The sequence below is a fragment of the Geotrypetes seraphini genome, chromosome 2 (assembly GCF_902459505.1).
Source record: "Geotrypetes seraphini chromosome 2, aGeoSer1.1, whole genome shotgun sequence".
NCBI classification, from domain to species: Eukaryota; Metazoa; Chordata; class Amphibia; order Gymnophiona; family Dermophiidae; genus Geotrypetes; species Geotrypetes seraphini.
This window is the reverse complement of record NC_047085.1, coordinates 502,245,925-502,267,590: the sequence shown is the minus strand read 5'-3', so window position 1 is coordinate 502,267,590 and position 21,666 is coordinate 502,245,925. Positions and strand designations below refer to the sequence as shown.

The 21,666-nt window shown below is 43.8% G+C and overlaps 1 pseudogene; it reads left to right on the top strand.

Annotated features, from left to right (window-relative positions):
- The window catches only part of LOC117354953, a 329,542-nt pseudogene that overhangs the window by 255,120 nt on the left and 52,756 nt on the right, over positions 1-21,666 (top strand).

Sequence of the window (21,666 nt, the reverse complement as noted above, 5' to 3'; positions counted from 1 at the left end):
AAGACATTGAAAATGCAGCTATTAAGATTTTTGTAGGGACTGGGAGACTTTGCCATGCTTTTCCACTCCTGAAGGAAGCAAGTTGGTTACTATATTTTTATCAAGCCAAATTTAAAATGTTGGTTCTGACACACAGAACCTTTTACTGAGGTTTCTTAGGTAACTTGTTGATCCCATTGGACTTGCTTTTAAAACGAAAAGTTAATGTATTTTTAGATCTTAGGCAGCTCTAGAATTTTCCGTGAGAGAGGGAACATGCGATCAGAGGTGGCTCTAGTTGTGGGTGGGGGAGTTCCTATTTTGATGTCTTTGTGGGCTGTATTTGCTGCTGCTATACCTTTCTTTATTTAATATTCTTTTTATTAAACCAATGAGAAGTACAAACATCCGTACAAGAACAATAATTTTGCAATAATGGACCATGCCCACCATGGTCCCAAGCAGTCAACCCTGTATTACAACACCTCCTCTCGGTTCCCCACACCCTCCCTTCCCAACCCTCTGCCCTCTCTGTCCCGAAACGGAAAAAAAAGTATAGTAACCCATAGACTAAACTCAAAAACCCTAATTACAAGTTATTCAAGACCTGACTGCGACCTCTCGGAGCCAGAATATTCAGATAGAGAGTCAACAATTGAAGGAAAGCCTTACGCCTTTTCTGGGAGCCAGAAGCCGCTCTCCTCCCGTCTCAGCAAGGCATGGAGCTTGTTTCTCCAACACCACACGAAAGGAGCAGCTCAGACAACCAATGATTCAAAATACATTTCTTTCCCACGACGTAACACTTGCTCAAAAACAATTTTTCCAGAGCTGGAATATGCAAAAGAGAGAAATGGCAACTAGGCTCAGAGATAGAAATGGCCGCATTTAAGGTTTTTCCCAAGAAGCAAGTTGCATCTCTCCAAAACATTGAATAGTTGAACACGTCCACAGACTATGCACATAACAGTTCACTGCAGAATGAATTTATTTTAATATATATTTATTTATAATTTTTCACAATAATTTCAAGCATGATACACTTGTACAGAAAGGTAGATTGAGCAAAACATATTCAAATTAATACATCAAACTGAAAAGAAACTCAAACTATATGCTGAATCTGTCTCAAGTCCTCAACTAAAGATCCAAGATTATACATCGGAGTGATTTCAAGGAAAGCAAAAGCTATCAGAAATTAACAATTCTCTAGATTTACAGCTTAACTGTTGATTGAGGGAAACTTTCAAATACAATGTCAGTCAGTATTAAACTTCTCTCTCAAGGCGTTTAAGGGATATGAAACTAGATAACTGTGAGGGTTCAAGGAAAACATTCTTTAAGGACTGATATCTAATCACACACTTGCAGGGAAATCTCAAATAGAAAACACCTCCCAACTCGGTCACTGCTGGTCTTAAAATCAAGAACTGGCCTCTCCTTTTTTGTGTCTCTCTCGAGACATCTGGAAACATCTGGATTTTATGTCCCCAGAATTCTTTAGATCTATTTTTGAAGAACATTCTTAAAATCCATTCCTTATCTGGTTGCAAGGCAACCATGAGCAAAAGTGTTGCTGGAGAAGCCATAGATGCATCGGATGTCTCCAATAAATTAGATTCTGGATAGATAATATTTTATATCACTCAAGGAAGCCTCAGCCCCACCACTCCTCTGCTGTATAATCTCATAACCGTGGGAAGCATTACGTGGTGCCTCATCATTGGCCATCCATATTATTGCGCTTAAAGTGATTTTTATCTAGTTTATAGTGTTTGTTTAATAAATATGGAATAAATATCCAATATCTAAATGCATAAATGTAAAATGCTTAGTACTTAGCTTAAATTAGCTTCATATTCAGCCAAACCTGGGAGTCTGACCCGACATGTTTCGCTCAAAGAGCTGTATCAAGGGTCTCCCTAGATAAAACAAAACAGTTCAGAGATGAAAGTGGTAGACAACCGTTCATGTCCCATCTTCCTCTCCCCCAAAAAACTTAGCTAATTATATTGTACAAATTCAACCGTCTTATGCATGGAACTTACCGAGGTTGCCGCTTTCAAGTTACAATCTGACTCAAGTTACAATATATGAGAAAGATGGCGGCAGCGTTCATGCCCCGGGTTTAAATCCTCCCACCAAACTTAACGATGTACACCCCCCCTGCACCTCATTCGCTCAACCTTTCATCCAATCACCGTCAACCACTCGATCTCATTATTCAAACCCCTCGGTTCCACCGTGTCAAGCCAAAAAACATGCCGCTGTTCACTCTCATTCAACCTTATCTGATCTTTCCCACCATCCCTCCCGCTAACTCTAACAATAACACGCCAGCGCAACTCCTCGATTGTATGCTTGTATGTCAGCCAATGAGCCACTAAAGGTGCTTGGGTTATCTTATTAACGATCCTTGACTTATGCTCCGTAAGTCTCACCCGTACCTTCCTATTGGTCCGCCCAATATATATCAAATTACATGGGCATACTATCACATAGATGACGTCCTCTGTGTTACAATCAGTAGTCACTCTAGATCTCAAAATAATGTCTCTTCCTGGTACATGCCATACCTCCCCTTCAATAGTACTTAAACACCACTGGCATTTTCCACAAGCACCATGATAACCCCTCTCCTCTTTTGGTCTAACCTCATATTTCTGAAAATTACATTTCTGGCCCAGTGTCGCTCCCCTGGAATATGCTATTCTCGGAAAATCCTGGAAAGGTTTATATGTTTGTACTATATACCAATGGTTTTTCATAAGATCCACCATCGGCTTGGCTGCTCTTGAATATGGTAAAACACATGTCAACCCTTCATCTATATTAGTGTCTACCTTCTGAGGTTCCCCCAGAAGCAATTCTCTCTGGGCAAACTTTGCTCTCAAATATGCCTGTCTGATGGATCTGTTCAGATAACCTCGCTTCCTTAATCTATCTGACAAAAATGTAGCTTGAATCTTATACTCTTCCAGGGAAGAGCAAACTCTCCGGATTCGCAAAAACTGACCTATGGGTAAATTAAATCGTAGTTTGAAGGGGTGAAAACTATCAAAATGTAATATGGTGTTGCGGGTTATTGGCTTCCTATAGAGTGAGGTGTAGATCTTATCCTCTTGTACGTTGACTGTGATGTCCAAAAACTCGATTTTTGACCGATGGCATGTTATAATGAACTTAATATTAACATCTACGGAATTAAGATATTGAAAGAACAGATCTAACTGTTCTCTAGATCCCTGCCAAATTAGAAAGATGTCATCCAAAAACCGGCCCAAAAATCTGATATGGGGCTCCCAAATGGTGTCATAAATAAAGCTATCTTCAAATTTTGCCATAAATAAAGTGGCCACCGAGGGGGCCAACGTGGCCCCCATCGCGACCCCCTTTATTTGTTGAAAAAATTGTTGTTGGTATTGAAAATAGTTGTTTGTTATGACCCAATGGGCTAGTTGCATTAAAAATTCCATAGATATACGTTGGGGGGATTTTCTCCCTTGTAAGGTTTCCTCAATAATCCGTAAGGCTTCACCTTGGGGGATTTGTGTATAAAGGGAGGTGACGTCTAACGTTACCATCCACTTGTCGTGCATGTCTACTTCCACTTGTGCTAGTCTAGATAAAAAGAGTGAGGAATCTCTGATATACGATCTAATTTTAGGTACTTCATCCCTTAGAAAATAGTCCACCACCTTCGATAGTGGTTCAAGTATAGAGTGACGAGTGTTGACCCTTGATACAGCTCTTTGAGCTAAACATGTCGGGTCAGACTCCCAGGTTTGGCTGAATATGAAGCTAATTTAAGCTAAGTACTAAGCATTTTACATTTATGCATTTAGATATTGGATATTTATTCCATATTTATTAAACAAACACTATAAACGAGATAAAAATCACTTTAAGCGCAATAATATGGATGGCCAATGATGAGGCACCACGTAATGCTTCCCGCGGTTATGAGATTATACAGCGGAGGAGTGGTGGGGCTGAGGCTTCCTTGAGTGATATAAAATATTATCTATCCAGAACCTAGCAGTTTGGGCATTTCAATAAATAGAGGCTGGATAAAGAAAGTGTTCAATATATCGCCATTGTTGGTGATCCAATAAATTAGAGACATCTAGTGGGATCTCTCGTAGATTTTCATTCCCAGAGTTTTGCTGTTGGTCAATTCTCTGTGGTAAATAAAGTAAACTCTTACAAGGGGAGGCATGGATTGTTCTGGTTTATCCAAAATTTCTCTAAAATACCTTTTAATCATCTCTGTTGGAGTGACTACGGGTATCTTAGGAAAGTTTAAAATGCGTAAATTGTTAGCTCTGCCCAAATTTTCCAAAGCTTCCACCTTTTTCCTCAAAAAAATGTTATCCGTTATCAGGGCTTCTTGAATTTTTTTCCCTGAGGTCACTTCTGTGGATAATTTTTGTAAGTCATTTTAAATTTCATAGTATCTTGTTTTAAATTTGAGAGTTCTTTTTCTTGTTCATTTAGTCTCTCTCCTTGTTTGTTGATTTGTGGAGCAATTGAATTCCCAAGTTTTACTACCAGGTCCCATAGTGCTTCCAGAGTAACTTCTGGAGGTTTAGTAACCATTGGAAAAAGTACAAGTGGTGAAGGGGAACTCTCAGCTCCCAGACATACCTATTGGCTGCCTCGGTCTGCCTCCGCTGGAAGTCCTTCCTCAGGAGGAAACACAACCTCTCCAGGAGTCTCCAGCAAGCTCTCAGAAGCCTTCCCTGGCTCAAACACCGCCTCTCTGGACGTGTTGAGCACACACGGAGAGCTCGCTCTCTGAGGCTGCGGTGGCAGGATTCTGACATTGGGACTCAAGATGGCGTCTAGCCCAGGGATATCCACCGTTGCGTCACTCCTCGCTGGTGTCTCCTGCGGGCGGGTTCCCGGCTGTCCCGTTTTCCTCTGAAGTCACTGTAAAAGTTCATCGATAGTGCCGATCGAGGGAATAGCAGAGCGTTGGGAGGCATTACCGGCGCTTCTTCCCCTCCGCTTCGGCATAGTTGCAGGAAATATCACAGGTACAATTCACAGCGTCTGTCTCAGCAGTAAGTTGTGGTGTCCATCTTGGATCTTCCCTGCAATGTCTCTGCATGATAAAGGGACAATAGAATAATAAATGATCTAGAGTCCCTGCTTCAAGTTTACAATGCCAGCATCTATTAGACTTAGAGCTGTCTAACTTTTGTAATCAAACTGGGGTCCAAAATGCTCTATGTAACAGAAAGAACCAAGTTTGTCTCATAGATGCAGACACAGTACACCTCATCCTCCAAGACCAAATTCGTGGCCATTGAGATGCAGAAATTTGATGCTTAATCTCAATGCTCCAAAGTCTCTGAGGCCAGTCTTTGTTTTTTTATTTATAAATCCTGTTATCAATTTATACCACTATGCGGCTTGGTGTCCCAAGAAGTCCGCCTGAAAGCATAAAAATTCCAGACTACTGTATATTGATTACTAAGATTTTTCCATTCAGGGAACCCCTCCTGAATAGCTTGCTTCAGTTGCAACCATTTAAAACTTTGTGTTTTATTAAGTCCATATTTTTGCTGCAACTGTGAAAAATCAAGCAGTTTACCATTTGAAATAACATCGCCTAAAACCCGTATACCTGCAATAATCCAATGCTTCCAGACGACTTTAAATCCACCAATTTGAATCTTGGAGTTAAGCCATATAGATTGATTTGGGTTAGGTGTTAAATTACTGACATATCGTAATGTTTTCCACGTATCCATTAATATTCTATTATCTTTATATTTTCTAGGCATTTTAATACTGAGAACATGACATAAATGTAAAGGAAACATGAGTCGCCATTCCAAATATAACCAATCTGGGGTATTTTCCATGAGCTCTGGGAGGACCCAATACATACCCTGGCGTAGAATATAGGCTTGATGATACCTATAAAAATTTGGGATATTTACCCCACCCTCCATAATTGATTTTTGTAGAGATACTAAAGCAATTCTAGGTCTTTTACCCAGCCAAATAAATTTTGTAAGAATACCATTTAATTTTTTATAAAAGGACCCTTGGAAAAAAACTGGTATCATACTCATTTGGTAACAAACCACAGGCAATATCATCATTTTAATAGTTTGAACTCTCCCCCACCAAGAAAGATGTAAAGCAGGGGTGCCCACACTTTATGGGCTTGCGAGCTACTTTTATAATGACTAAGTCAAAATGATCTACCAACAATAAAATTAAAAAAAAACACAAAGCACACTGAAAGGCAGAGAAAATGTTAATTATTCATATTCTGGGTTTTTTCAGAGGTCACGGCAGATGACTCTATGCTTGTCACCTCAGTAACAAAATACAAAAATAGACAAATACACCCCCTCTCTTTTTACTAAACCACAATAGTAGGTTTTAGCACAGGGAGTTACGCTGAATGCCTCGTGCTGCTTTCAATGCTCATAGGCTCCCTGCGCTAAAAAACGCTATTGCGGTTTAGTAAAAGGGAGCCATAGTGCAAAATATAGACAGCAGATATAAATTCTCAAATCTGACACATTTTGATCACTAAATTGAAAATAAAATCATTTTTCCTACCTTTGCTGTTTGGTGATTTCATGAGTCTCTGGTTGTACTTTCTTCTTCTGACTGTGCATCCAATCTTTCTTCCTTTCTTTCAGCCTCCTGTATGTTTCCTCTCCTCCAGACCTCATTCTCTCCCCCAACTTTTTCTTTCTGTCTCCCTGTTCCCCCTTCTTTCTGTCTCCCTGTCTGCCCCCTTTTTCTTTCTCCATGCCCTCCCCCAAGCCACTCAGTTTGCTGCCACCGCCATCGGGGAACAGCCCCCAAGCCACCGCCGTCCCAAGCTTTCCCTGCAGAAGCGTCGCGCTGACCAGCATTCCGCTCCCTGACGTCAATTCTGACATAGGAGAGGAAGTTCCGGACCAACAAGGCATTTCTCCTCATTCCATCCAGCCTGAGCCCCATCTCTCCTTGATCCAGCATTTCCCTTCTGTGTCTGTCAGAATTACCATTCCACCTATTTTCCAGCATCACCCTTCTTTGTGTCCATCTCACCTATATCCCTATCTCACCACTTTTTCAGAATCTTCATTTGTCTCTGTCCTTGTCTTTACCCCATGTTCACCATTTGCCCTTTCAATGTCTTTATCTCCCCCCCCCCACTTTTTCAGCATTACTTCTGTGTCTCTATTTCACCTCCTCTTCATGTCCCCTCTGTATCTCTATCCTTATTCAGTAGGTCCTGCTTACTCTTTCTCTTCTTTGTGTCACTATCTCCATTTTCAGCTTTCCTCCCTTTTCCTTTGTTAATGCACCCTGTAGCCAGAATCTTTCCACCCTCCCTCCACTCCGGCCCAGCCCAGTATGAAATATTTCCTTTTGTTTCCCTCCTCTCTCTCTTTCTCTCTCTCTTCTGCTCCCTCACCCACGAGTCCTGCATCTGGCTCTCTCCCTTCTACCTGCACCTGGCAAAACCCCCCTGCTCCGCGGCTCTCTTAAGCAACTTGTCAGCAGTGGTGATCAAGACAAGCTGCCGACATCGAGGCCTTCCCTCTACGAGTCCCGCCTTTGTGGAAAAAGGAAGTTGAAACAAGCGGGACTCGCAGAGGGTAAGCCCCGACGTCAGAAGCTTGTGTCGATCGCTGCTGCTGAGTTGCCGAAGAGAGCCGCGGAGCAGGGGGTGTGGCCGGAAGCAGGTAGAAGGGAGAGGGCTCCTGGAAGAGGTAGAAGTTCCGGAGTATGACACCGTCCCGGGCCAGGATGATTTCTTTTTCAGGCTGTTGCTGCTGCCGCCGCCACGCCACAACACCCCCCCCCCCGCCCCCAAAATGACAAAAACAGCCTAATGCCCGGCGTCGGCGTCTTTGACGTCGGGGAGAGGAAGGCTGATAGACCCGGTAGATCGGGACGGCAACACAAGTCTATCACAGAGCCCGGGATGGGCTCTGCGATCGACTCACGTTACCTTCCTGAGCTACCGGTCGATCGTGATCGATGCGTTGGGCACCCCTGATGTAAAGGATTCCATTGCTCACACATTTCTGTTACTTTCTTTAATAAAAATTTTTCATTCTCTTTTATTGTGTCTTCAAGTGTATTTTTAATCCAAATACCTAAATACTTTAATCCATCTTCCTTCCATACAAAGGAAAATGAGTCAAATAGTCCTTTAGTACAATGTATGTTAAGTGGCAGAATTTCTGATTTACTCCAATTTATCTTATATCCTGAAAATTTTCCAAATTTCTCTATCAACTCAAGCAAGCATGGAATGGAAGTTTCTGGATTCCTCAAATAAAGCAGTATATCATCCCAGTCTGTACGAAGAATACCCTGTATCCCCTTTGCTTGTTGAATAGCTAATAACAAGGGTTCTAATACAATATCAAAGAGCAAAGCAGATAATGGACAGCCTTGTCTATCCCCCCTCCACAAGTTAAAACGGTTATTATTAATATACAGTCTTGCAGTTGGGGAGCTATACAATGTTTTAATCATTTGTATAAATCCAGAACCTATACCAAACCATTCTAATGCTTGATATATAAAGGTCCATTCCACCGATCAAAAGCTTTTTCTGCATCCAAAGACACAGAGAAAGCTGGTTCATTCATGGCTTTGTTAAATTTAACATATGAAAAGCCAACCTGGTATTATTAGATGAATGTCTCTTAGCAACAAATCCAGTTTGGTGCATATGAATAATAAAAGGAAGAGCCTTAGCCAAACATAAAGCCAATGTTTTAGCTAAAAGTTTTCCATCGACATTAATTAGTGAGATAGGCCTATAGTTTGTAACCAAAGTAGAATCTTTATTTGGCTTTGGCAAAACGATTGTTAATAATTCTGCCATAGTACCTGTGATGCAACCCTTAGTTAGTTGAGACTGATATAAATGTAATAAATGAGGTAATAGGGTAATTTGAAATGATTTCTAAAATTCTACAGTGAAACCATCACCACCTGGAGCAGATCCAACTCTAATAACCTAATTTTAAAAAAAGAGAGAGTGAGGTGTGAAGACTTATCGCAGAATTTTCTTAACATGAGAAATCCCATGTAGTTGTGTGAGCCCAGAAAACTTTGTTTCTCGATCGTTAGTAGCGCTGCATAGTTACTAATGCACGATTACCGTCTTTTCTTTCTATCCAGCAGATACTGAGGCAATGCAGGAGACGAAGAGGGAGGAGAATCGAGAAAAATGGCTTCTAGAAATTGAACCCATCCCAAGACAATCGGGAAATGTCAGTGAGAATATTACCCTGAGGAATGAGAGTCGAAACGCAAGGAATTATCAACAGGAATCTGAGAAGAAGCAGATAGACCCTGCAAGAGACTCCTTGGATGCAGTCACTGAGTGTGCAAAAAGTGACAGGGAACTCACAAACATCCCTGAGCTCCAGAGACATCTGAGAGAAGAGAGACCCTTACGAAATAAAAACAACAAACAAATGACTTTTAAACTCCATCAGGGAGAGAGAGAAGGGAAGAAATCCATTCTACGTGACACCTGTGGAAAAAGCATTGGTAAGATTTATCACTTATTATTCCCCAAGAGAATCAACCCCAGGGTGAGACCCTTTTTGTGTTGTCAGTGTAGAAATACAGCAGAGAACGCATGCTGAAGTGAAACCATTTACATGTAGTGACTATATCAAAACCACAAAAACTCTAAGGACTCAGTGGCCAATAAAGTCCAACCTAAATAACAAAAAAGAAAAAGGAATTGGCTCACAATAAGAATTTTCCCAGAAGGAAAAGATTGAAAGGAAAAGGTTTAATTGAGAATAAATCTATTTTAATAATATCGTTAAACAGGCCTCTAGTACAAAAGCCCTTAATGCAATGGACATCAGTATGAGCCGTTCGAATGGCACCCAGTGTGTATTTGGGGCTCAGGCAGTGATTTTCTGATGACTTGCATCAACCAGACAAAAGTCTAGATAAGGACTGCCTCATACATCCCAAGTTGAGGTGGCTTTGCTACATCCCACTAGTTTCTGGATTCATTTGCTCTTGACGCAAAGGAAGGAAAAATTATGTCCTACCTGTTAATTTTCTTTCCTTTAGACACAGTAGATGAATCTAGAGCCCCACCCAATTGGTATTTTTCCATGATTTATTTTTTCTCTTGCACGTGAGGTTTCATGGTTGGGGTCAGGATTTCTTTTGCTTATGGGAAAGAAGTTTGTTAGGCTACAACTTCATTATCCGGATGCTTGGACATTAAGCGATACTGACTGGCAAGAGGGACTCCACCTGCGAGTCAGTTCTCTGTCTCCACCTGCTGGTAGATGTGTGCTATCCCACTAGTCTCTGGATTCATCTGCTGCATCTAAAGGAAAGAAAATTAACAGGTAGGACATAATTTTTCCTTCCTAGGGATGGGCAGACTAATTTTTTTTTCTTTTCTTTTTAGTTCCTCTTCATTTTGTTTCAAGGGCAAATATCACCAAGAGTGTGAACTATTTGGAAATAACCACCATCAATCCACAACGGCATTTAATGAACTTCAAAGTGCCTAATTTTTTAGCAATCTTTTTTTCTGTAATGAGTTACTGTACTACCTCTATGGTCTTCAGTTCCAGCCAACCACCAGCCAAATTATTTGAAGGCTTTTTTTCTTTTCTGGCTTTTATTCATCATCAGACCTTAGTTTTTTTAAAGTGCTTGTGCTCTATATCTTGTGCAATTCATTGAACTTTTTATATAAAGCTTTAAAACTTATATACTTAGCTTTGGCTTAGCTTCCCAAGGTTCAAAAAAGAATTAAGAAATAGCTAAAGTTTTAAAGCTTTATATAAAAAGTTCAATGAATTGCACAAGATATAGAGTATAGAGCACAAGCACTTTAAAAAGCTACGGTCTGATGATGAATAAAAGCCAGAAAAGAAAAAAAGCCTTCAAATAATTTGGCTGGTGGTTGGCTGGAACTGAAGACCATAGAGGTAGTACAGTAACTCATTACAGAAAAAAAGATTGGTTTTAAAAAAAGATTGCTAAAAAATTTGGCACTTTGAAGTTCATTAAATGCCGTTGTGGATTGATGGCGTATATTACATGGACAGCGTCATAAACAGCATTGGGCTATTTTAATATATCTATTTGTAAATAAGGCACATTGTTGTGAAAACAGGGGCCCTATTTCTAATGGTGCTCCAGTAGGTCACACGTGTGCAGTGTTTGCAAAGGGGACACAGTATTACTGCCATCGCCGACAAACTGAACACTTTTTTTGCGGCTGTATTTACCGAAGAGGATATATCTAATATACCAGAAGCCAACAGGCTATACACAGGAAATGAAGATGGAAACTGACAGGGTTGGCGGTCAGTCTAGAAGAGGTATGCAGGCAGATTGATAGGCTTAAAAACGATAAAACCCCGGAACCGGACGGCATCCACCCGAGGGTAATCAAGAAACGGAATGGGGTTTTAGCTGAACTGTCGATCAAATCAGGAAGGATTCCGGAAGACTGGAAAGTAGCAAATGTTATGCCGATCTTCAAGAAAGGTTTGAGGAGTGTGTGGCGCAGTGGTTGAAGCTACAGCCTCAGCACCCTGGGGTTGTGGGTTCAAACCCCACGCTGCTCCTTGTGACCCTGGGCAAGTCACTTAATCCTCCATAGCCCCAGGTACGTTAGATAGATTGTGAGCCCACCGGGACAGATAGGGAAAATGCTTGAGTACCTGATTGTAAAACCGCTTAGATAACCTTGATAGGCGGTATATAAAAATCCTAATAAAGTTAAAGTAAAGTTAAAGTTAAAGTTAAAGTTAAAGTTGAGGGGAGATCCGGGAAACTACAGACCAGTGAATCTGACTTCGGTACCGGGAAAGATGGTAGAGGCGCTGATAAAGGACCACATCATTGATCACCTTGACGGACACAAACTGATGAGGACCAGCCAGCACGGCTTCAGCAAAGGAAGATCTTGTTTGACAAACTTATTGCACTTTTTCGAGGGAGTAAACAGGCAGATAGACAAGGGTGAGCCGGTCATTATATATCTAGATTTTCAGAAAGCGTTTGACAAGATCCTGCATGAACGTCTATTTCGAAAAATTGCAAGCCATGGAATCGAGGGTGATATATTCACGTGGATTAAAAACTGGTTGGCGGATAGGAAACAGAGAGTGGGGGTAAATGACAATACTCGGACTGGAGAAGAGTCATGAGTGGAGTGCCACAGGGTTTGGTGCTCGGGCCCGAGCTCTTCAACATATTTATGTTCAAATGTATTTTATTGAGCTAATCCAGAAAACAAACAAATAAACAACAGGATCTACAAACAAGCTCAAAGTTTTGTACAATACCTCACACAAAACTCCCCAACCCCCCCCCCCACCACCCCTCCCTCCAGGTCCTCCTCCCAAAACAAATCCAACAGAGGCAATGGGTATCATAAAACAACACAAGCATACTAACGGTAACAGAGTGATACCGAATAAATAGGATCAAGAGTTAAGCAATCGGCTATGAGCCAAGGGTGTCATGGTGGTCAAAAAAGGCTCCCAGGTGCGTTGAAAAACACGCCCTGAAAGGGAGGAAAAGTCCATCACATCCCTGCGTTCCCACATCAGAAGAATAATCATTCGGCACCGCAAGATAGAGTAGTCTGGCGCATCCCCTTCAAGCCATTTCAGTAAGATACATTTCAAGGCAATAAGGACAGTCAACTTGAGGAAAGCAGCAGCTCCCCTGTGACGAGGGTAGAAATGGGGAACAGTTTCAAATAAAACCAATGGAGAGTGTCGAATTGTAATGGTCCTAATATGCTCTACAAAAAGAAAAATAGTATTCCAAAAGGAGCGAATATTGGGGCAAGTCCAGAACATGTGGCCCAAGTCTGCTTCAAGGGTAGGGCATCTGGGGCAAGTAGCCAACTCGCGAAACCCAGCAAGATAGGCCTGCTTAGGAGAAATATACAAATGGAAAACTATCTTATAATGCTGCTCCCAAAAAGTGGTGTACTTGCGAAAAACAGGTAATCTACGGACTGCCTGCAAAAGCACCTCTTCAGGGAGCTCTATAGCAAGGTCCCGAGCGCAAGCATTCCATAATGTAACATGATCAAACAAGGGGGACTCATCCTTCAAATGGCGATGATGAAATTTAAGGGGAATCGGGAGTTGAGAACCAATGGTAAAAGGTGTAGACAACAGCTCCTGACAGGAAGCCTTCAACGAACCAGAAGGTAAGGAAGTAATGTAATGGTGAATTTGCATATAGGCAAAGTAATCAGTAAACGGGAGATGAAATTCTTCCCATATCTGTGCAAAGAATTTAATTCTTCCCTCATCATCGACCAATTGAAACACATAATGAATGCCCCTTGATTCCCATCGAGCAAAACTCAGTCCATCCACCCCAGGGAGAAATGAACTATTAAATCGGACAGGTAGAAAGGGAGTGATAGTAGCAGAAATAGAATGATATTTGCAGATCCATTGCCAAACCTTCCGCAGAGGATGGTGTAACACCCTGCTAGAAAGAGGCAAAGAAGAAGGAATAGAATGTAGATAGGCACTAAAATGAACGGTCCGGAAACAGGAAAGTTCCAAAGAGGTGTTAGTAAAGGCAGACGTACTCCTGAAAAGATCATTAATATGTCGCATGCCACATCCAATGGTCAGATAGCGAAGGTTCAACAAACCCATTCCACCCTTGTACCACGGAGCCACCGCCAATTTATACGGCAGGGGAGGTTGCTTCCCAGCCCACAGAAATCTGAACCAAACGCTCAAGGCGGCGGGCATCTCGAGAGGTCAAATTAAAGAGGAAGGACCTGAAAAACATATAACCAACACGGGACAATGAGCATATTATAAAGATGTACCCACCCCAAAAGTGAAAACGGTAGGGTTCCCCATAACTGCAATTTATTCTGAAGGGCCAGAAACAACGGTTCCACATTCAAATGATACAATCTAGACAAATCCAAAGGGATAGTGATAGTGAGTAAACTCATGGAAACACTAATCAAATGCAAATTAGACATGATACTAGACGAGGAGGAACTACACGATCCCCACCAACATGGATTCACCAAGGGTAGGTCCTGTCAATCCAATCTCATCAGTTTCTTTGACTGGGTAACAAGAAAACTAGATTTGGGAGAGTCCCTGGACATCGTGTACTTGTACTTCAACAAAGCTTTTGATAGCGTTCCCCACCGCAGGCTATTGAGCAAGATGAAATCGATGGGATTAGGTGAAACACTAACAGCATGGGTCAACGATTGGCTGAGTGGTAGACTTCAGAGGGTGGTGGTTAATGGTACCATCTCTAAAATGTCAGAGGTTACCAATGGGGTGCCGCAGGGCTCGGTCTTGGGCCCGATCCTTTTCAACATATTCATAAGAGACATGACTCAGGGGCTTCAAGGTAAAATAACATTATTCGCCGATGATGCCAAAATATGTAACATTGTGAGTGACATCAATCTGTCCGACAGCATGATCAAGACCTGCTTTTATTGGAACATTGGTCCTTGACCTGGCAGCTTAGCTTTAACGCTAACAAATGCAAGGTCATGCACCTTGGCAACAATAATCCTTGCAGAACGTACACATTGAATGGTGAAACCTTGGCAAGGACTGCAGCAGAACGGGATTTGGGGGTGATCATCAGTGAAGACATGAAAATGGCCAATCAAGTGGAGAAGGCTTCATCCAGGGCTAGGCAAATGCTGGGTTGTATCCGGAGAAGCTTTGTTAGTCGGAAGCCCGACGTCCTAATGCTTTTGTACAGAACCATGGTGAGGCCTCATCTGCAGTACTGCGTACAATTCTGAAGGCCACATTACCGTAAAGATGTGCTGAGAGTCGAGTTGGTACAGCGATTGGCCACCAGGATGGTCTCGGGGCTCAAAAATCTATCATACGAAGAAAGGCTGAACGAATTGCGGCTATACTCTCTCGAAGAACGTAGGGAGAGAGGAGACATGATTGAGACGTTTAAGTATGTCACCTGTCGTATCGAGGTAGAAGATGATATTTTCCTTCTTAGAGGACCCTCGGCCACAAGAGGACACCCGCTAAAAATAAAGGGCGGGAAGTTTCATGGCAACACCAGGAAGTACTTCTTCACCGAAAGAGTGGTTGACAGCTGGAATAAGCTCCCAGTACAGGTGATCGAGGCCAGCAGCGTGCCAAATGCTCATGTCGGATCTCTACAAGGGAAAAGGTCATCAGAGAGCAATTAACTAGGGGGATGGGTCATTGGAGTGGGCAGACTCGGTGGGCCTTGGCCCTTTTCTGCCGTCACTTTCTATGTTTCAAATATTTCAACGTAGAATCGGCCCAACGAAGGGGAAAGACACCCCTCCAGGACGTACGCAACTCAGGGTGAGAAGGCAATGCAAAGGATTTATCTAGATTAAATGAAAGACCAGAATGTAAGCCAAATTCAGAAATGAGATCCAATGCCGTTGGTAAAGAATCCTCAGGCCTAGTCAGAATCAAAAACATATCGTCCGCAAAAGCCAAAGTCTTCAACTCCTCCCCCACCACAGGAAGACCCTGTACTTTAGCGAACCCACGAAGAGTACAAAGCAAAGGTTCCAGAGAAAGAAGAAAAAAGTAGGGGTGAAAGTGGGCAGCCCTGCCTAGTACCCCGAAGAATTGGAAAAGAATCCGAGCATGTACCGTTAACCAACAGAGAGGCCCTCGGTTTAAAGAGAATGGACCGCATTGAGATAAAAGCCACCCAACCAAACATGTTCGAAGGTGCGGAACAAAAAGGACCAATGGACGCTATCAAAAGCCTTAGAAGCGTCCAGACTGACAAACAAAGCCGGAATATTATGAGATTGACAATGAGCTAAAGCAAAAAGGACCTTGCGGACATTGCAAATGGATTGGCGACCACGGACAAACCCCACCTGATCCTCATGAATGACCTGAGGAAGATGCAGAGCAAGGCGGTCAGCTAACATGCGAGAAAGGAGCTTGAGATCCACATTAATCAAAGAAATGGGACGATAAGACTCCGGAGCATCAGCCTCTTTACTAGATTTCAGCAATAAGGTAATAAGCGCCTCATTAGCATAACGAGGAAAGGAGCCCCAAGTAATAGCCGTGTTGAAATAAGCCAACAATGGACCACAGAGGCGAGAGGAAAGAATAAGATAAAATTCTCCAGAAAACCCATCGGGACCTGGAGCCTTACCCGAGCGAAGAGCCTTGATGGCAAGGTCTAATTCTACCACCCTAAAAGGGCTGTTAAGAGAAGACACGACAGCCTCCGGAAAACAAGGAAGACTAGAAGACTGAAGATAATCTGCCAACAACTCCGGAGAAACAGCTTCAGGGGCATCATTTAAGTGTTGGAAGAAATCATAGAGGACTGCAGAGACTTCCGATGTACGAGTCACCCTGCCCCTGGCCGGGGTCTGAAGAGACAAAATTGGTTTCCTATGAGTCTCAACTTTCACCAATCGTGCCATAAGCCGCCCCGGCTTATTGCCAAAATGGTGGAAATGATGTTTATGATAAGCCGCCCATTTCTGAGAGCGGGCATGAATCAGAGAATTAAGAGCCTCTTGGGTAGACAAATAGCGTACCCAAGTTTCTTGTGATGGGGACGAATGAAAGGACCTCTTAGCTGTACGCAGGGCCCGTTCCAAGGTAATAATTCCTCGATAAATACGTTTAGTACGAGCACTCAAAAAAGAAATAATATGGCCCTGTAGCACCGTCTTGGTAGCTTCCCAATATAAGACCGGGTCATCCAAACGTGAAACATTATTAGCAGAATAGTCCTCCCATTGATCCAGCAAAAAGGTTTGAAATTCCTTATCCTGAGCCAGGTAAAACGGAAAATGCCAAAAAGGCGCATGAAGATATGTAACGTCCAGGTGAATATCTACCCAGATCGGGGTATAGTCAGAAATGTTCAGAGGGCCAATTTCCGCTGAAACGACAGAAGGGAACAATGTGGAAGATACAAAAATATGATCTATCCGAGACCAAGTGTTGTGAGCCCGAGAAAGATGTGTAGTCTCGCACCTCAGGGTGCAGTTGATGCCACGGGTCCACCACTGAAAGAGTGTCACAAAATTCAGAAAGAAGATGACCTTTGGCCCCCAAAGGGGCAATAGAGATGGTAGATTTATCCGAAGCAGGGACCAAAACCAAATTAAAGTCTCCCAGAAGAAGAAGCGGATCGCCAAAATAACGAGAGCAAAGTCGAGTTAGCCATTGTAGGAAAGAAGTTTCTGACGAGTTGGGCCTATAAACCACTAGCAACAGATAATGCTGGTCCCCCAACGTCAGACACAAAAGCAAGTGTCTGCCATCAGGAGCTGTATCCAGAACCGTAACTCCCAAGGGTGAAGATTTGCGGACCAACACAGCAATACCACCATGGCGGCCCGGGGAGGAAGCAAAATAAACCTCCCCCACCCAAGTGCGACGCAACTTAAGATGTTCCGTGGCTGCCAAATGAGTCTCTTGTAAACAGGCAATGTCTGAACGAGAGCGCTGCAGGGCTGCAATAATTTTAGACCGCTTAACCGGAGATGTAATGCCCCCTACATTCCAAGATGTAAGCCTAAATGGAGTGCTCAGATTGGAAAATCAGGAAATAAGCAGAAGAGAAAGTGCAATAGAGCAAGTAAGGAACTACCCCAGGAGCCCAGCCATCCCCCTAGGTAGTACTGCCAAACATAAAACCTAGCCTTTAAAGTAAAGGAAGCACAGGGCAAGAGCCCAGTAAACGCAATACAAATAGCGGAGGAGGACCCCCCAACCCCCCACCTTCCAACCCAACAACCCCCAAAAACAATCCCCCCCATATACTCTCCAAAACCAACAGTCGCCCCACCCCGCCAAGCAGGCAGGAGCAACAGAGTCACGAATGACGGGAACAGGGCCCCCAGTCCCTCCACCTCTACACAAAAACCAAAACCCAAAAAGATAGAGTCCATCCACACAACATCCTTCCAACCGCTCCACATATACAGGCTAGTACAAAACCTACAGGCCAGCCTCCAGTGAAAACAGGGAGGGGGGGGGGAAATAGGCCCCAAACTACAAAAATCCACAAAGAACATGCTAAATCCACCAGGCATTCCATACATCACCCACCACTCACCCCCCACATATACCCTCGCAGTATTTCCTAGCGCACACACACCGAAACACTCAACCACAACCTCACAACCACCAAAGACCCAGACACCCCAAGAAGAAGAATGCAAACTGAAAACATGGCAAATATCCCAGCCCAAACAGAAAATGATGGCTCTAGTAATACAGAAACAGGAACCCCATACACAGAGGCAAACTATTAACATCCAGTGCTCATATCAATAATCCCCAAACTTGCAAAGGCTGGCCCAGCAGAAAAAGCCAACCACTACATGGGATTCCAAGAGCAAGACTCCAGCCAGTCCAAACAAGACGTCCCCAACAAGAGGGAAGGAACTAGTCTCCAAGGAAAAAGTCAGTAGAAATCACAAAGCCAACAAGATCATTTGGCTGAGGAAGGGCCAGACTCCCGAGGGAGAGTATCCAGATAGGCCTGCGCCTCCTCAGCCGTGGTGAAGGTCCTCCAGCCGGCGGGCGTCCAGATCCTCAGGTTCGCTGGATAAAGTAGCATGAAGTGCTGCTTACAGTCAAAGAGCATAGAGCACACCCGGGAAAATTGCCGCCGACGTTCTTGGAGTGCAGGGGAATAGTCCTGGAAAAGTCGGACCGGTGTGCCCTCATAGGCAAGCATATTGCGTTTCTGTTTGTAACGCTTCATCAATTCCACTTTGTGGGCCGAATTGTGGACCTTAAATATTGTGACCCGAGCGCGGGTATGATCATCTGTGCCGCATCCTAGCCGGTGGGCCCGATCGAGTCTCGAGGGCCCCGCACCAGCCGGCATGGGCAATTCAGCCTGGAGCCAAGACTCTAAAGTAGATAACAGGTGAGACTCGGGGACCGTTTCAGGCCATTCGATGAGGCGCAGGTTGTCCCGCCTCGAACGGTTCTCGAGGTCATTGATTTTGTCCGCCTGGCGCTTAATCTATTGCTTAAGAGAGACAAGATCCGCTGCTGATGCGGTGTTTGCGTCTTCCACCAGCGCTACACGTGTCTCCAACTCGCCAGTGCGCCTGGTGGTCTCTGTAAACAAAGTCTCCAAAGAGGTGAGTTGGCCCGATGGCTGTTCAAATCGGGCATCTAATGCACGCACCACCGACGCGGACAGCGCTTCGATATGCGCCTCCGATAATGGAAGCGCGGAACCCAAGTCAGCCGCCGCCATCTTGGGCTCTGGCCTCGAAGCTTTCGCATCTCGATCATTAGAGTTGCGGGATGTTTTGCTGCTCATGACCAGGCTGCATGACTGCACAAGCCTGTCCATGTATCACCCCGATGGTAGGTGTAAGAAAGGGAGAGCTGAAAAAGGCTAGACGGGGTATAGAGGAACTCGGGGCCCCGGAGCTTGAGCAGAGAACGTCTCACTCCGTTCAGCACATCATGTTCTTCAACATATTTATAAACGACCTGGAAATTGGTAGGACGAGTGAAGTGATTAAATTTGCGGACGATTCAGAGTAGTGAGGTCACAGAGGAATTGTGAAGACCTACAACGAGACATAAACACACTTGAGGAATGGGCCGCGAAATGGCAAATGAGGTTCAACGTGGATAAGTGCAAGGTGCTGCATGTTAGTAACAAAAATCCTATGCACGAATACAGGATGTCCGGTGTTGTACTTGGAGAGAACCCCCAGGAAAGGGACTTGAGAGTACTTGTAGACCAAGTCAATGAAGCCAGCCGCACAATGTGCAGCGGCGGCGAAAAGGGCAAACAAAATGCTAGGAATGATCAAGAAGGGGATCACAAACAGATCTGAGAAGGTTATGCCGCTGTACCAAGCAGGTAACCTGGTGCGCTGCTATGCTGTGAGAGAACAGAAGAGGAGGCGTTCTGGAAGGAAGTGGTGGGAACCAGGCAGCCAGCCAGCCTTGGGGGGCTGAAGGGAGGAGGAAGTGGGCCAGGGTCTGCCTGGGGGGTGAGGAAGAAGAGGCCAGGACCTGCCTGCTGCCTGTCTGGGAGTAGATAGGGAGGAGGAAGTGGCTGGGGCCTGCCTGCCTAACTGCCCTCTCTGCCAAATTAAAAATAAGGAGGGAGAGGACAGGGCTTTCATGCTGCCTGCCTGGGGGGGAGGTCTGCCTACCTACCTACCCACCCGCCCTGTCCCGTCCCTACATATATGCTTGCCCTGTCCCTACCTGCCTGGCAGTCACTAGTCCTACCACTAGACCACTAGAGGGGGAACAGGGTAAAGAGCCTGGCAGGGAGAATTTAGTTCAAAATGTTTTTTTCTTGTTTACTCCTCTAAATTTAGGGTGCGTCTTATGGTCAGTTGCATCTAATGGAATGAAAAATACAGTACTTTCGTAAGTTTACAGCTAAGGGAGAACTACTCTTATGGGCGGAATGAGGTTTCTTTGTGAGCTTGGAATAAAGAGCAAAAAGCTGACTTGAAAGATTTTGAGATAGATTGAGTTGTTTAGAAAAAGTCTTTTTAGCTTTATCTAATTCCATCACATAAAAGTTATATTGCAGTGTTATATTTGTGCCAATTTGTGCCAGGGTAGTTCATATTTACAGATCTGTGATTTAAGCATCTGAAGGTCTCGATGATACCAAGGATTAGCTCACCAAGAGGTGGAAACATATTTAAAGGGGTGCTATCCCATCCAGAAAATTAGTTAAGGAAGTGTTCTGAGTAGAAGCTTGGTCCTCTGGGAAAGGGATCATCTATCATAGGCAAAATCGAGAACCAGAAAGTGATCAGACCAGGGTATTGGGAAGGATAAGTGAAACTTTGATCATTTATGGGAGATCACTGAATCTAAGGTGTAACCTGCCTGATGAGTTGAAAAAGTCAGATAGGAATGTGAGGAAGTTGAAGGTCTTAAGATGTGATGCTGGGTCCACATGAATATTAAAGTCACCTACGTAGAATCATAAGAGATGGGAATCTAGTGATCGTATCTGCAATGGCTTGGTGAACCTTATCCCATTCGGATGCACAGAGAGGAGGGCAATAAACTAATTATAGGTGGCTGAGTGAGAAGAAAATTCCAGTAGTAAAGCTTCTGAATAAGGTACAGAGTTAACAGATAGCTCCTTTGCCTGAGACTTGGGTGAAATTACAATTGCCAGTCCCCAAACCTGAGAGGCAGCATTGTAATAATAGGCTCAGCACCTCCTCTCTCGGACGCAGTAGAGTCTCCGTGAGGCATAAGACATCTAAATGTTGGAGCTCTTATTAGATCTTTAATAAGGTCCGCTTAGAAGTCATGGTCTGAGATTGGGTGTTGTAGAGGAGTACAAGGAAAACAACAGCAACACAGGGAATGTAAAGCCAGCAGGCAAAGTCCCAATCCCTAGAGATGATATGTTTGGGTCATATGACTTGCACTCAGGGAAAGTTCGTTCAGCAGCATTCAGGACTGAAAAAGAGGAGCAGAGCAGCAATCACTAGTAAATGGTCCATCATACAAGCAGCAGTAGCAGCGCTGACCATCCCAGCACGATCCAGGCAGTGGTGGAGTCAGATCAGACCCTGAAATTATGTGAATGTACAGTGGGGGACATTCAATGCCAGTAGTCACATTGCTAACTAGACAAGTAAGAATGCTTAAATACCAGTCCTGTGTCCAGTTA